This window comes from Cydia strobilella, chromosome 2 (genome assembly GCF_947568885.1).
Source record: "Cydia strobilella chromosome 2, ilCydStro3.1, whole genome shotgun sequence".
NCBI lineage: Eukaryota > Metazoa > Arthropoda > Insecta > Lepidoptera > Tortricidae > Cydia > Cydia strobilella.
In genome coordinates this window covers 9,523,091-9,537,122 of record NC_086042.1, presented here as the reverse complement: position 1 = coordinate 9,537,122, position 14,032 = coordinate 9,523,091, and the positions used below count along the sequence as shown (strand labels likewise).

Below are 14,032 nucleotides of genomic sequence, written 5' to 3'. Positions count from 1 at the left end.
TTGCTTGCATAGTAACTTATTAAGTTTTAGTAAGAGTTATATTAATTTTAATTTCACAAACCTTAAAAGATTACAGCCCACTAAATATTGATCTGTGTAATACAAGTATACAAGGAGCTAATGTAAAATGTGGTTTATATTTAATAAGGTATTGATTTTGTGCCTAGTTAGGTTATTTTTGTTGGCGGAATATGTTGCAGAATAGAGTTTATATAGGCAACATTTAAGAAAACTACTGGTTACCATAGCAATGTGTCAACATTCTTCTTGGACAAAATATAAAAGCATTCGTTTGTACTTTCGCAGTTTTAATTTATAAAAATTACTTATTTGGACTCCAAGGCAAAAGTATATACTTTAACAACGTACTATGAAAGATTTAATTCTAGTGCTTGTTGTTAGATTTTTTGTAATAGATAAATAAACAATCGCTTGAACATCAATAAAATAAACGATTCGACAACTGCCAACATTGAATCAATAACGTTAAGCTAGGTTAGGCTATTAAGTTGGACTCAATGACTGTTAGGTGGGCGCTAAGTGTACCGAGGTCGCTTTGGGTTACAGTGTACGCGAACAATAACAAAACAAAGGATCGTTCACATTTTGTGGTGCGCAGACAATGCGCGGGCGCGGGGCAGCCGCCCAGCAAGCGTAACGCGGGGTGAACGAATCCTAAATCAGTTGTCGGCTAAATTGACTATTTGGATAACTTTGTAAGTAAATTGATTTCCGGATTTTCTATGAGAAACACTAGATTTCATGTTTATGAATTAGCTTAGAATTAAATTAACAGTGGAAAAATTCACTGTCTTGGGTGGGACTTGAACCCACGACCACTGGATCACTAGTACAGCGCTCTACCATCTGAGCTACCAAGACCGTACCCAATGCAGCGAATATTTCTACCATACATCCATATATTAGCCACTAGGGAGGCTCTAGCGACATCTACCGTAAGAGTGTTACACTTCTTAAACGGCTACCGGAGTTCCAAGTCCAAGTCATATTGGAAATTCACCAGTAACGATGCGCTATCCCATATTAAATTAATTTTAATTTTATTTCTAAGCTTAATAGCATCGTTAGCAGACGTTTCTGCTTGATACAAAATGAACATGAATTACATATTCAGATAATGGCTACGATTAATATGTATTATGAAGAACATTATAAACTCACGTAGAGTTAGGCCAAAAAAAGCTTGCAGCGATTTTGGTGGTATGCGCGGTGCAAGTGTTATTTTGAATGTCAAACTTTTATGAAATTATGACGTATAAATGACACTTGCACCGCGCGTGCCACCAAAATCGCTGCAGACTTTTCTTGGCCTAACTCTAAATACCTATTAAAGATGCATAAGTACATACAACTAAACAAAACCAATTACTACAACAGATATAGCCATTTTTGGAATCATTTACGTTCGCTGGCAACAGCTGGGAACATATTACAAATGAGAAAGTAACACTGTCTGCCTGTCTGTTACCTCTTCATACTTAAACCGCTGAACCGATTTAGATGTAGTTATCGAGATAGAGTGAGGACCGAGAAAGAACATAGGATACTTTTGATCAATAATCATCATCATCATCATCATCCTCTTCCATGCAGAGTGCAGTTTTTCTTGTTTTATTCCGTCCCGTCAGCCAGCTGACGTAGATGACCCATTATGAAAAGGGCTTGGTTGTTTTAAATACCATTGAACCAGATATATAATAATATATTAATTTAATTAAAATTAAGGCAATGTTTATACAATTTATGGAACTTTAAAAAAGTTTAATGCAATATAGTACTTATATCGTTTATTTAATCAGGAGATGAATATGCGTTGTTAGTGTTACTAGCACTGATACAGAAGTCAAATGCTGAGCATCTTAGAGTAAACAGCCGAAGCGAATTTCGGCTCTATTACCGCCAATGGGTTAGCGTATCTAATGTGTGTAAGCGAAAGGTTCTTGACTCGTGGGACGTCGATGGACTGCTCTGGCAATCATTTTATTTCAGTCTGTACATTGGGTAAGCTGATCGGCTTCGAAACAAATACAGTACCTCAATAATAATTCAAAGTTGGGCTAGTATAACAGTAAATCATTTACTGATTTTAATAGACTGGTCATTATGCGGTTTGACAAGCACAACGTTCGTACGTAATACATGTAAATTATAAGATGTAATGTTTTGAAAAGATGTGTCCCGCCGAGCTTGTTGCCGGTCCCATATTTGGATACCCTCCTCCAATTGAGGGGGGATTTAAATCTCGAGGGGATCTCGAGGCAGAGGTGTAGGGTTAGAGCCGGCGTAGCTTTATTTGACGTTTGTAAGCGCATTGTAATATGCCTACTTGAATAATAAACTATCTTTATCTTTACTCAAATATAGAGTATAATTTAATTGAAACCCATGATGGTTAAAGGTGAGAACCCGTAGTTAAGATTTATTATCACATTTAGTAAACCCCAAACATCACATCATAGCTTTAACCCCAATTTTATAAACAATATGTTGATAAAGATCAGGCTAGCTAAATGTAGACTTAAAAGGCCCTAAATTATACCTTTATTTTGGGTCGTTTAAGGCAAAAGCGGTTAAAAGAACGTTGATGGATGATAGTACGATAATGTAACGTTATATTGTTGATCTCGGGGAAAATCTGAGCTTTGCTACGTTATCGCGCTGGCGCCGTTACTGGAGCAACATGCAAATCAACACCACCCTGCACCTGACTGCGAGCTGAGCGCGGCACAAGTCTAGAAATCTGAGCTTTGCTGCAAGACTAAATAATTAGGGGAAAGTGTAGTATGGTTTTACCTGTGGTTACAATTGATTAAAAAATAAAAACCCGACGCAACGACTTAAGACACTTTTAATCTGGCAGCAATGTTAGTATTGCCACTCAGAAAAAAAAAGATATCAATAGTGTCTTATCCCCTACCTATCTAGGAAAAAGTCCGTCGCTGATCCATTCAGGGCGTTTCAGATAGGATATATCTATTAGGAATTTCATGATCTTACGCCGATCGTACGTACGATCGGCCGCCGACATACATACATACTAGGTACAATAAAAACATATCTAATTGTACGAATACAACAAGAAAATTTCATAAAGACTATACCTTAGAATTTCTATTTCTAGTTTAATTTAGTACTTATATAAGTCATATGGTTTTCATACTCTTTTTTAGGATCCTGTAGGTCTATAAGTCTATTACCCTATATTGTAACAACTTATTAATATAAGAGACTGTTTTTTTCTAAATAAAGAACATAAATAAAATAAAATTAAGACTAGCTCAAATAATAAAAAGTTTCAGTGTCCCTAGATTTAAATATTTGTTGTGAACATAGGAACTTAGGTGTAAAAAATTTAATACAATGATGTTACTTATTGTTTTATATTATTTTGGGTCAAGATGGAACACGAAGAAAGCGATTCGGATCACTGGGAGAATCGTAGGACAATTAGAGTTTTATTTATTCGATCTATTTCCGATATGATACTGATCTGCAAGTGTCAAACTTGACGTATTTGGTTGAAGAAATGTCGCTTTTGACACTGACAGATCAGTATCATATCGGAAACAGATCGAATAACTAAATCTGGAATTGGCCTGTCAGATCTAAACGAGCATATCGGTCTAATTCTTAAAATTAAGGCTTAAGCAGCGTCCTACGTCTTCCCGCGCGCCCTAACGCTAACACTGGCTAACTTGTAAGACTTGGATGTCAGTTTTAGACAAAGCGTAACCTAAAAAAGGATACAATATTTAGACCAACGCGATGATAGGTACTTCTCTGAAACCAAAACATTGCTATGCGAGCCAGTCATTATCTGTATCTGTTACATTACATTATCTGTTACAGCGGCATTACTTTTAAACAATGACATGTCTATTAAAAATAGAAATTGGAATGACAATATTATTAATTTTGTTGCTAACGATAGTGTCTGACTCGTTTATATCGCCTAGCAATATTAGACAGGATGGTAAAATCAGTTGTCATTTGTAATCCGCTGAAAGTTTAAATCTTGCGTAGCACCTTACATTCGTAGTTTGCGGTAATGCGTGGCGCTGGCGTGGCTATCGGTGTGAGGGCATCTGCCTCCGTAAGTCAAATTAACGGACCGGAACTGGGAACGCCAATCAACATGCCAAACTATACTTTAGGTATATCATAAATAATGCAAAAATACATTTTACATACTTGTTTGCGTCTTCCCAACTGAAACGAATTTCCCGAGTTATGAGCTTCGTATCCACTAATCGAGCGAGCGGCACAGGATCGGTCGGAGTGGCGAGCCTTGGGGGAGGCCTATGTCCAGCAGTGGACGTCTATCGGCTGACATGATGATGATGATGATGATCCACTAATTGTTATTTTTAAATTAATAATAGATTTTTATCCACTTATGAATCCAAAAGTTGGATGAAGTATCGTCAATTTTAAGGTTTCAAACACAAGAGGTATTTTTAACTGATATTCAAGTTACTCAAAGAGTGGGTCAAATTTTAAATATGACGAATATAATCATAAATCCGACAATCATATTTAGTTTTGATCGTACAGTTAAAAGAAAATACAAAGAAGAGACTGCTAGTTAAACAATTATTTATTATGCTAGGGTGAAATAGCCAATAATGAACCATTCGATATTGTAGCTTAATAATTCCATTGTACGTCAGTACCTACTATGTAATATGAAATTATACATACACTAGCGACCCGCCCAGGCTTCGCACGTGTGCAAAGCTGATACATATAAACCTTCCTCTTGAATCACTCTATCTATTTAATAAAAAAACGCATCAAAATCCGTTCCGTAGTTCTAAGCATACATAGGGACAGACAGACAGCAGGAAGCGACTTTGTTTTATACTATGTAGTGATAAAGTGAACGTATTTAAGTCAATATGCGGGCTTTAATTTTGCATCAGATAGATAGATAGATAGATATAAATTATTTGCATCAATATTTTTGACAAAAACTTAACAAGGGACAAGGTTTCTTTTGTTACAATTATCTTTCTTATTTAAGTGCATGATCCAAGACAACATCTTTTACAAAAGAAAATGAGTCTTACATGATTTATATTTTTTGTATGACCAAATCATATAAAAATCTGTATATTTATGTAGTTACTCATAATCTTGGCCAAAGTTTATACTAGATTTTGGAGACCTATAAAATCAAATCGTTTCTTTTAATCTACCACATTTCAAAATTGGACATAACATTTATGTAGGTATACCATAACCAAAAAATACCTCTGAATCAGGGAGTGCTACGGCAAGTGTTCATTGTATGCTGCTAGCTAAATAGCACTGTCAGCATGGGTCATTGTGTAACTATCTTTGCGGGTCATTGAGTGCTAGCTTTACGTTTCAATGTTTTAGGTCAGGACCAAAATAAACTGAACAAGATAAACACGAAAAATAATTTGTAAACTATGTCCAAGTAATTTCTTCACACAATTTATTATTTTCATGTAGTACAAAAATATTTTAATTTTCAACGACAAATCACTAGATTTTTTTGCGTTTTAAAGTCGACGAGTTTGCACAGTAGGTACCTATAGTATTTGTATATCATCAAAAACGTTCACCGTCCGTCTCTTGATGCATAATACAACCCAATTATAGTAACTAGCGGTAAAAAAGAAACAATTGCTTTTTTCAGTTCTTGCTAAAATTGGTCGTTGACAGTTTTGAGGAAGTATGTTTTTGCCTTAAATTTAAAACCGTTTATAGAGAAGAATGAACTTGTTTAAATACCTAAAAAGTTGTGGGGCAGAAAACTGATTTGTCACGTTCCCCGAACACACATATGTACTTGCATGAAGCTACAATTTCCCATGTCTCAAAATGAAATGTAGGTACCTATGTAATTGTAGACATTCATTGCTTTAGAGTTACGGCACGTAATCGATGATTGTTTGCACACATTTGCGTGTTCGATCAATCATGTCAGACAAAAACTCAAACAAAAAACTGACAATAAGTATGACTGATAAGCAGGCTCACGAGCCAGAGGAAAGCTCAACGGAATCGCCCACTAAGTTCGCCGGTTCGGATGTCAAGGAACTGCTAAGGATCATACTGGCAATTTATCTTTAGATTTTGTCACGCAAAACGAATGACCACTCATTATTTAGTCCGCAAGCGGGACTTGTAACTGTAATTTAATGAGTTTGTTTTAAAGTTGTGAAGAGACAGTGGTCTGTTAATTCCTGGGCTTTTTTATGGTGCTACTATTTCTAAAGACGTTGCTCTGTTAATTTATTTATTTAAATAAGGTTTTCTCCGAATCGCAGGGCAGTCTGCGACACGAGCAGGGTCAGACGGCGCCCGCGAGCGCCTGCTGCATGGGTGGCCCCGTTGCAGCGTATTAACTTCGAAACGTAAAGCATAGTTCACATAGAATTGGTACGCACTAGAAAATTTATATATTTTTAAGCAAACGATATAACAAAGTTATGAATGGTGAATTTTAAATAGTAATGTATTTAGCTTTTAAATATGTATAAATAAATAAATAAATCTCTGTTATGTAAATAATTCCGAACTTTTTTCGTAATGAACCCCATCATATTCTGCACAACACTTTTGTCGACATTCTTGGCGTGTTGATCCCATGTAGATCGCAACGAATTGATATCCTGGTCAATTTGACTGGTCATGTTTAACCTTTTTTATGATTGCCCAGTAGTTTTCGATAGATCGAAATTGGGGCCAATTCGGAGGATTCATCTCGCGGGGTATGTAATCAACCTGATTATAAGTATACCATGCCAAAACTTTTTTTTATTTGTTGCAGCTGGCTTAATCAGGCCAAACTTTCACGGGACTGTTATCGGTTTCTAAAAAATGGCAAAACTCATTTCTCTAAGCACTCTTTAATATAAAAGTCCGACTTCATTGTTGACGATGTAATAAAACTTTTCGTCTTAAGGCCGCAACTTCAAATTCCTTGTCATATTATATATTTTTTGCGAACTTGTCAAGTTTCACGAACTTATATTTTTCGGTAACATTTCCTCTACTAACGGCCATATAAAACTTCGAACCGAATAGTTGATTAAAATCGAGTTTTACATACGTCTCGTCGTCCAACAACAAGCAACCTTCGAATTTTGTCTAAACTCGGCCGCACAATAGTCGAGCTCGTGTTTTATGTTGTTGGTTCTATTTAACGGTCCAATTTAAATGTTTAATTGCTTGATGGCTCTTAATAGCTACCTCTGAGGCGAATCATCTTTACAGTACTAGGACATTCTATGAATTTTCGTGATAAATCGTGATCAGGCAGTCCTGGATTTTGTTTGACTGACCTAGGACTTTTTTTCCAAAATCTTATTACTTGTACCAGACCTCCAGACCAGACCTGTTGGCGGATAGAGTCTCCTTGCAACGTTTTATGACCCTTCAAACACAAGTTTTTAGCATCTTAAGCGACTTTGCTGTCTTCGTCCCGGACCGATAAGAATTTGTGCACGATCAATCTCTTTTTCTCAATTTCCATAGTCGAAAACTTTAAAATGCATAAAGCCAGCAAAATAATATTTTCTCAAACATGCTATGTAATATTGATATTACGTTCTTTATATTAGGCTGGGAAGTATCCCGTTTCAGGCGCGGCTAGACGAGAGGTCTGTAATGAAATTTCATACAAAGTTGCAGGCCTAGGCCGGGAAGTGGCTTTTTTAAATTTCTATTTCACATATAATTGTGGCACAGCATCATGGCATTCAGCCATTAAAAAAAAACTATAAGTAATATTTGCTTTTTGGTTCGTTTATGACATTCTGCCAATACGCCTATTAAAAAAGCAGGCCTAGGCCGGGAAGTGGCTTTTTTTAAATTTCTATTTCACATATAATTGTGGCACAGCATCATGGCATTCAGCCATTAAAAAAAAACTATAAGTAATATTTGCTTTTTGGTTCGTTTATGACATTCTGCCAATACGCCTATTAAAAAAAAACAATAACTTTTTGTTGTTTTTTTTTTAACCTGACTTGGCACTAGGGCCATTAGAGCGGTAGGACTGTGTGTGGGGGGATGGTAGCCTGGGGAAAATCCAGGACCCTTTCGCATCACACGAGACGGTTTTGCTACGCTGGAATACCCAACCTACCTACCTACCTAGAGTAAAAAAAAAACAATAAACGGTATTTGATTGATATATATAGTTGGTCAAGCAAATCTTGTCAGTGAATAAGAACAAAAAAAACTATACTCATCCTTTTCTTTTGGGTGTTAGTACTAGTGTTAGACAAAGATAGTATGATTCTCTCTGTCTATGTTTGAAATAAGACAGTCCTTTGACAAACTATATACCTATATTAAACGTTTGAGAAAAGCACCATACATACATCGGCGTGAAAACGGGTTGTCGGCCTCATAACTATCCGGCCTCACTACGTTCGGCCGTATATTCTATTCGGCCGGCAACCCCTTCCTTCCCGGCCTCTGTAGTAATGTACTATTTCACCATAAATACTTTGAAGGTTGGTGATTGTACTGTAATTGTCAATTTTTTTCCTGCCATGAAAAAAATAAAATAAATCTACAACTAATTATGTGTCAATTCTATATTAACTAGGCTTTAAACACGGCCTTTACAGCACACTCGGCAGGTTACGGATATACACCCCAGGCCAAAAGTATGGAAACAACGTTGTTTTCTTTAATATCTCATGTTTATATCTTTGTTGTATATATTTGTAAACTAAGACTTACATTAGGCAAACCCAAAAGATTAAAAATACACGCTTAATATCAAAACATCCTAAAATATTGCCAAAAAGCTAAAAAAATAAAGTAGGAAAAAGTTACATAATTATACCTACCCTTTAATTACATGATAAAATGTTGAATTGGCAACTCTCACAGCCAGAGTAATTAACTTTTAAAGTGTTCTATTATTATTTTTACCAAATTGACAATGAGTAGTATAAAATCCATCGCTTAAAAAATCACACTTTTCTATTGAAATACAAGCTTGTTTCCATACTTTTGGCCTGGGGTGTACGATTAACTTGCCTTCACAAATTCGTTTCACAATGATTTTACTAGGTACACAAATCAAATATAGCTACAACAATAAACAAATGCTTTAAATAATTCATTTCACGTTTTCCATTACATACCTAATTATGCCATCACACAACGAGCTTAAAAACTGCATGGATACATTATATATGAATTCATTGATAAAGTGGTCAGAATTTTGTGGCTGGATGCACAGACAGCTGCAGAGATAGTTGACCCCCCCTGCAAACAAATTTCTATTATCGTCGTATCTTTATAAAACAACAATTTAAAATATGCTCGGATATGTCATTGCGCATGTTAAAACAAAGAGAAATAACATTACATTATTTTAAAGCCATCAGATTGGCTATATGCGCCAATCTGATTACATATTTCATATTTAAAAATCTAACATTACTCTAGATTCATTTAAGGAGTAGGTAGGTAAATGTCAATGCTAAACCATTCGCTTTCCGTTTTACCAAACTGCGGTGATCCATGTAAAGTTATATTTAAAAACGTAGAAATACGTGAGTTATAAAATCTCGAACGGGTAAATTAAATACGAGATGAAAATACGTAGTAGCATTGCGCTTACGCGCCTAATTATCGCTTCACAGATCTTCCAGATAAAACTAGAGCTTTGTAAATAATTCTCCCATCAATGACACACATTTTTTAATTTATTTTAATTTAAAAAATGTTTTTAGATTACAACACGTTCTGACTTGTGATACTAAAATTCGTGTAATTTTCGTTAGGTATTAGGTATTGTAGGTTGGTTTAGTGTGATATTAATTTAGTCACTGAATTTAGAATTTGTTATCAATAAACAAGTATTACGAGTAGGCAAGCGTGCCTGCAAAAAGGATTAGGATTAACATTACCGAAGGCGATATTCGATTAAAATAAAACTTAATTTCAGCTCAAGTGCGCAATTTAAATCCAATTAAAGCTAAAGTTGTAAAATTCTAACTTAAGTGCTTGATAGGTTTTAAATACTTATCCTTGCACCTCGAGGAGGGTAGGTAATCCTTACTGATTACGTGACCTTGACTTTGAGTTCAGTGCAGTAATTAAAGTGTGAATTTATAGCAACCCACAGCACTAATAATTAAGAATCGTTTTTTTAATGTTAAAACCAAATCAATTCACGAACTGTATCCAATCAAAACATTCAAGTTTGTTATCGTAAAGCAAAGCAAAGGTTTCAATTTAATTTTTCCTATGAAAAAAAAAATACTTAAATATAATTTATTTTTTAATTAAACGACTTTATGGGCTGTGATGGATGTGCAAGTAAAAGTGCATGCGCAAGTGCTGTGTGCCATCATTATTTCGTTTAGAGTTAAGAGTTAAAATATTCTTTATTCAAATAGGCTACTAAACTAGCAACAACCACTTTTAAATTGTCAAGTTTTACAAATATTACCTTAATATAAATATCAGAGCAATTTATTGATGCTGTTATTATTGTTCTTAAAAACATTGAATTATTATAGATATGTCAAACTTAATATGTAATAAGAATTTAACAAAAGGATCGTAAAACACCAAAATTGTATAAAAATATACTAGTCTAGAAACTTTCTAGAATAAAAATCTAAATGTCAAAAACTGCGGAATACCTAATATAGGTATTCATTGAATTATCAATTTCATCATTATTAACATAATAATTAATAATAAATGATTTTCAATCACAACCCCACGGTGTTTCATCATTCATGTAGTCTTGTGTGCTATAATAGGCTTTAGAGATAAGCTTACGTTTTACATAATTTTTAAATTTATTAACAGATAATTCAGTGATGTTATTTGGAAGTTTATTATAAAATCTTAAACAATTACCAATAAATATTTTATTTTATTTTATGGAGCCGAGTGAAGGGCACTGCGAGCTTATGCTTATTTCTAGTATTAATCTTATGTATGTCACAGTTTTTCTTAAAATTGGCAATGTTTTTATATACATACAGAATATTCTCATAAATATATTAACAGTTTACTGTCGTTATGTCAATTTCCTTAAATTTATATCTAAGTGAGTCTCTATGGTTCATTTTATATATTACTCGAATAGCCCTCTTCTGCAGAACAAAAATGGTATTTATCTCTGAAGCACCACCCCACAGTAAAATACCATATGACATAACGCTATGGAAGTAACTAAAATATACTAATCGAGCTGTTTTCACATCAGTTAACTGACGGATTTTGCTCACTGCAAAAGCTGCAGAACTCAGTCTATTCGAAAGAGTGTCAATATGGGGACCCCACTGGAGTTTAGAATCTAAAGTCGTTTCATTGACCTTGAACGTGCTCAACGTGCTTTAATTAAAGTTATGTATTTAAAAAAAATTAGGTTCCCTACTGACCAACTCTATTTAATCAGTGATTTGCTAACAGTCAGAAAACTATATATTCTACATATCACATTAAAAAAACATAAAATATTACCCTATATTACAAATCATAAAACCAAAAGAAAAAAAGCTGTCGTAGCGGAACTCGTAAAAATTTTTCATTTGCGCGCAGACAGTTCTGCTTAAAATCTTCACATGTTTTCAATAAATTGAACAAACAACTTGATATTTACTCGAAACATTATTATGACTGCAAGAGAGAAGTTACAAATTGGCTGAAGACCATAACCTATAATGAGACAGAGACGCTATTACATTGATCACTCACTCACTCACACACACACACACACACACACACACACACACACACACACACACACACACACACACACACACACACACACACACACACACACACACACACACGCACGCACGCACGCACGCACGCACGCACGCACGCACGCACGCACACATACACACACGCACGTCCATGAGCACACGTTTTTATTTTTTAATTTTTTTATATTGGTCCGATTTATGTTGGTTTATTTATTTTGTTTTACTTCTAATTTGTTTATTTCTTACTTACTTACTTCTTTTTTATTTATTATTACGAATTGTTAAGCCAAGCCAAGCACGGTAATTTGTTAACCTGCGACCGACCGATTTCAAGGGTCCAATCTGAAAACCAGCGCCAGGCCCTCTACTTGGAGTGCTTCGCATATGCTGAGATTGGAGCCCATTGCCCAGTCTTTAATATTAAATGTTTTAAATTTCTAATTAAATTGTACCTATTTTTAGTATTTAAGATTTATATTTGTACTTAGTTCTTAAGGTATTTTTTTTGTGGCAATAAATGTTTTTCTGATTCTGATTCATTGTAAGCTTGTTGCTGTCGTTTGACTTTGAAGCTAAGTGAGGTATCGTCTGCAAACAATACTATATCATGGTGGGTCTTTTACAAGGTATTGCCATACCTTGTCATTAATGTAGATAAGGAACAGGAACGGCCCCAATATTGATCCCTGCGGTACACCCATAGAGACCAATGACCCCGGTGATCGTTTAGAACTTGTTACAGATTTTAAATGACACCACATTCAAAAAATGAAGTTGGAATTTTTGAAGGTAATTTTGATCACATCTGCCGAATAAGTTGTGGGGCATAATCGCTACAAAGTGGGAGCCCGAAAACTCAAATAGGGGATTTGGCACACCACACCGGCGATGGCGGGATGAACTACTCTTTTTTGAAGGAGTGGCCAAGCACAGCATTGGAAAGAGATCTGCGGAGAAATTGGGGGAGGTCATTGCCCAGCAGTGGGACACGTAAGGTTCCAAATAACAATAATAAACCCGCGGGGGCAGCTTGTGGCGAGCTGACGGTGAGTGGCGACTATTCCAAAGGGCCCTGTCATCTGGTCTTCACCTTAACTGGCCGGCCAGAATGGAGTCGCAAGAGCGGGACCTAATATGCTCTAGGTTGGAACTGTAAAATATTATAACGCTGGCGGCCTGCTGAACGGATTATCGAGATCTGGCTACCGCAGACTCGACTCGACAACCTCACAGCCGCTCCGAATTGTTGCCATATTGTGGCACTGTGCGTGCGGCCGTTGTGGGGCCCACAAAACTGATTGTCACGGCAGATGTCCTCTAGTCTCCTCCCATAGCCCATTAACCAGTCCATCCAAATTGCAAATCATAAGACTATGATCACAAAAGTGCTGCACTGCAATAGTCTTTTCATATCTCATGCTATGAAAGTGGGTCGTTGTTGTTCTATAAAGTGCGCAGAAAGTGATACGTTTCTGCTTTAGTGCAGAAAAATGGTGTAATCCTCTGCGTCCCCACAAGCAAGCAGCAAGTGGGTGGAAACAAAATGGAAAAATAGTGTCTTTATTTCCCCGCCTGGATCAATTGGTAATAGTTCTACTCGTAATCCCGCATTGAATCTTTTTTATCAAAAATGACGTAAGTAAATTGATAAAATAAATTATTCTTAATTTCTTTTGTTGAATTGTATTTACTCGATTTCATAAGGCGGGAACCAAAAGAAATACACCAAAAAATATTTTTTTAGCCTTACACTTGCATAAATGAGCAAAGGCAGAATCTTATACAGTCACAGTTAAACGTGTGTACGATATTAAATGGGTTTTTAAAGTTACTTAGCACTATATTCATGAAAATGTCATAAAATATAAGATAATAATTGCTTATTTTATTCATTAAATTGTTATTTAATATTTAAATTCTTTAAAATATTTTTATTATGTTGGCCGAATGACCGGGATGCTATTGACTATGATTCTTATATTCTTATATTTGGCTATTGGGAGTTTTAGAACAAAAAAAGTAAAAATTAAACGTAAGAGGCAATCCCGCTGATTTTGATACTATAATGAATGAACAAATCATTTAAAAATGACTGCATTTTGTTAAAATGCGTTAGTTTTCGTAAATATTGCAATCTAAATGTTTTTCGCTAGGGGTTATTTATCTTCACACATGTAAAGTCTCCAATTGCAAGTGTCCTAAGGAAAAAAACCGGCTGAGTGCAAGTCGTCCGACTGATTCAGTCGTAAATATTGCAATCTAAATGTTTTTCGCTAGGGGTTATT

General features: G+C 35.3%; 1 protein-coding gene and 1 non-coding gene across 4 annotated transcripts in view; both read right to left on the bottom strand.

Moving 5' to 3' along the window:
- LOC134750903 (autophagy-related protein 16-1) overlaps positions 1-14,032 on the bottom strand; it is a 348,791-nt gene that overhangs the window by 124,104 nt on the left and 210,655 nt on the right. The window lies entirely within an intron of this gene.
- Trnat-agu (transfer RNA threonine (anticodon AGU)) lies at positions 810-882 on the bottom strand. Its single transcript has one exon. It is a non-coding gene; the product is annotated as a tRNA-Thr (tRNA).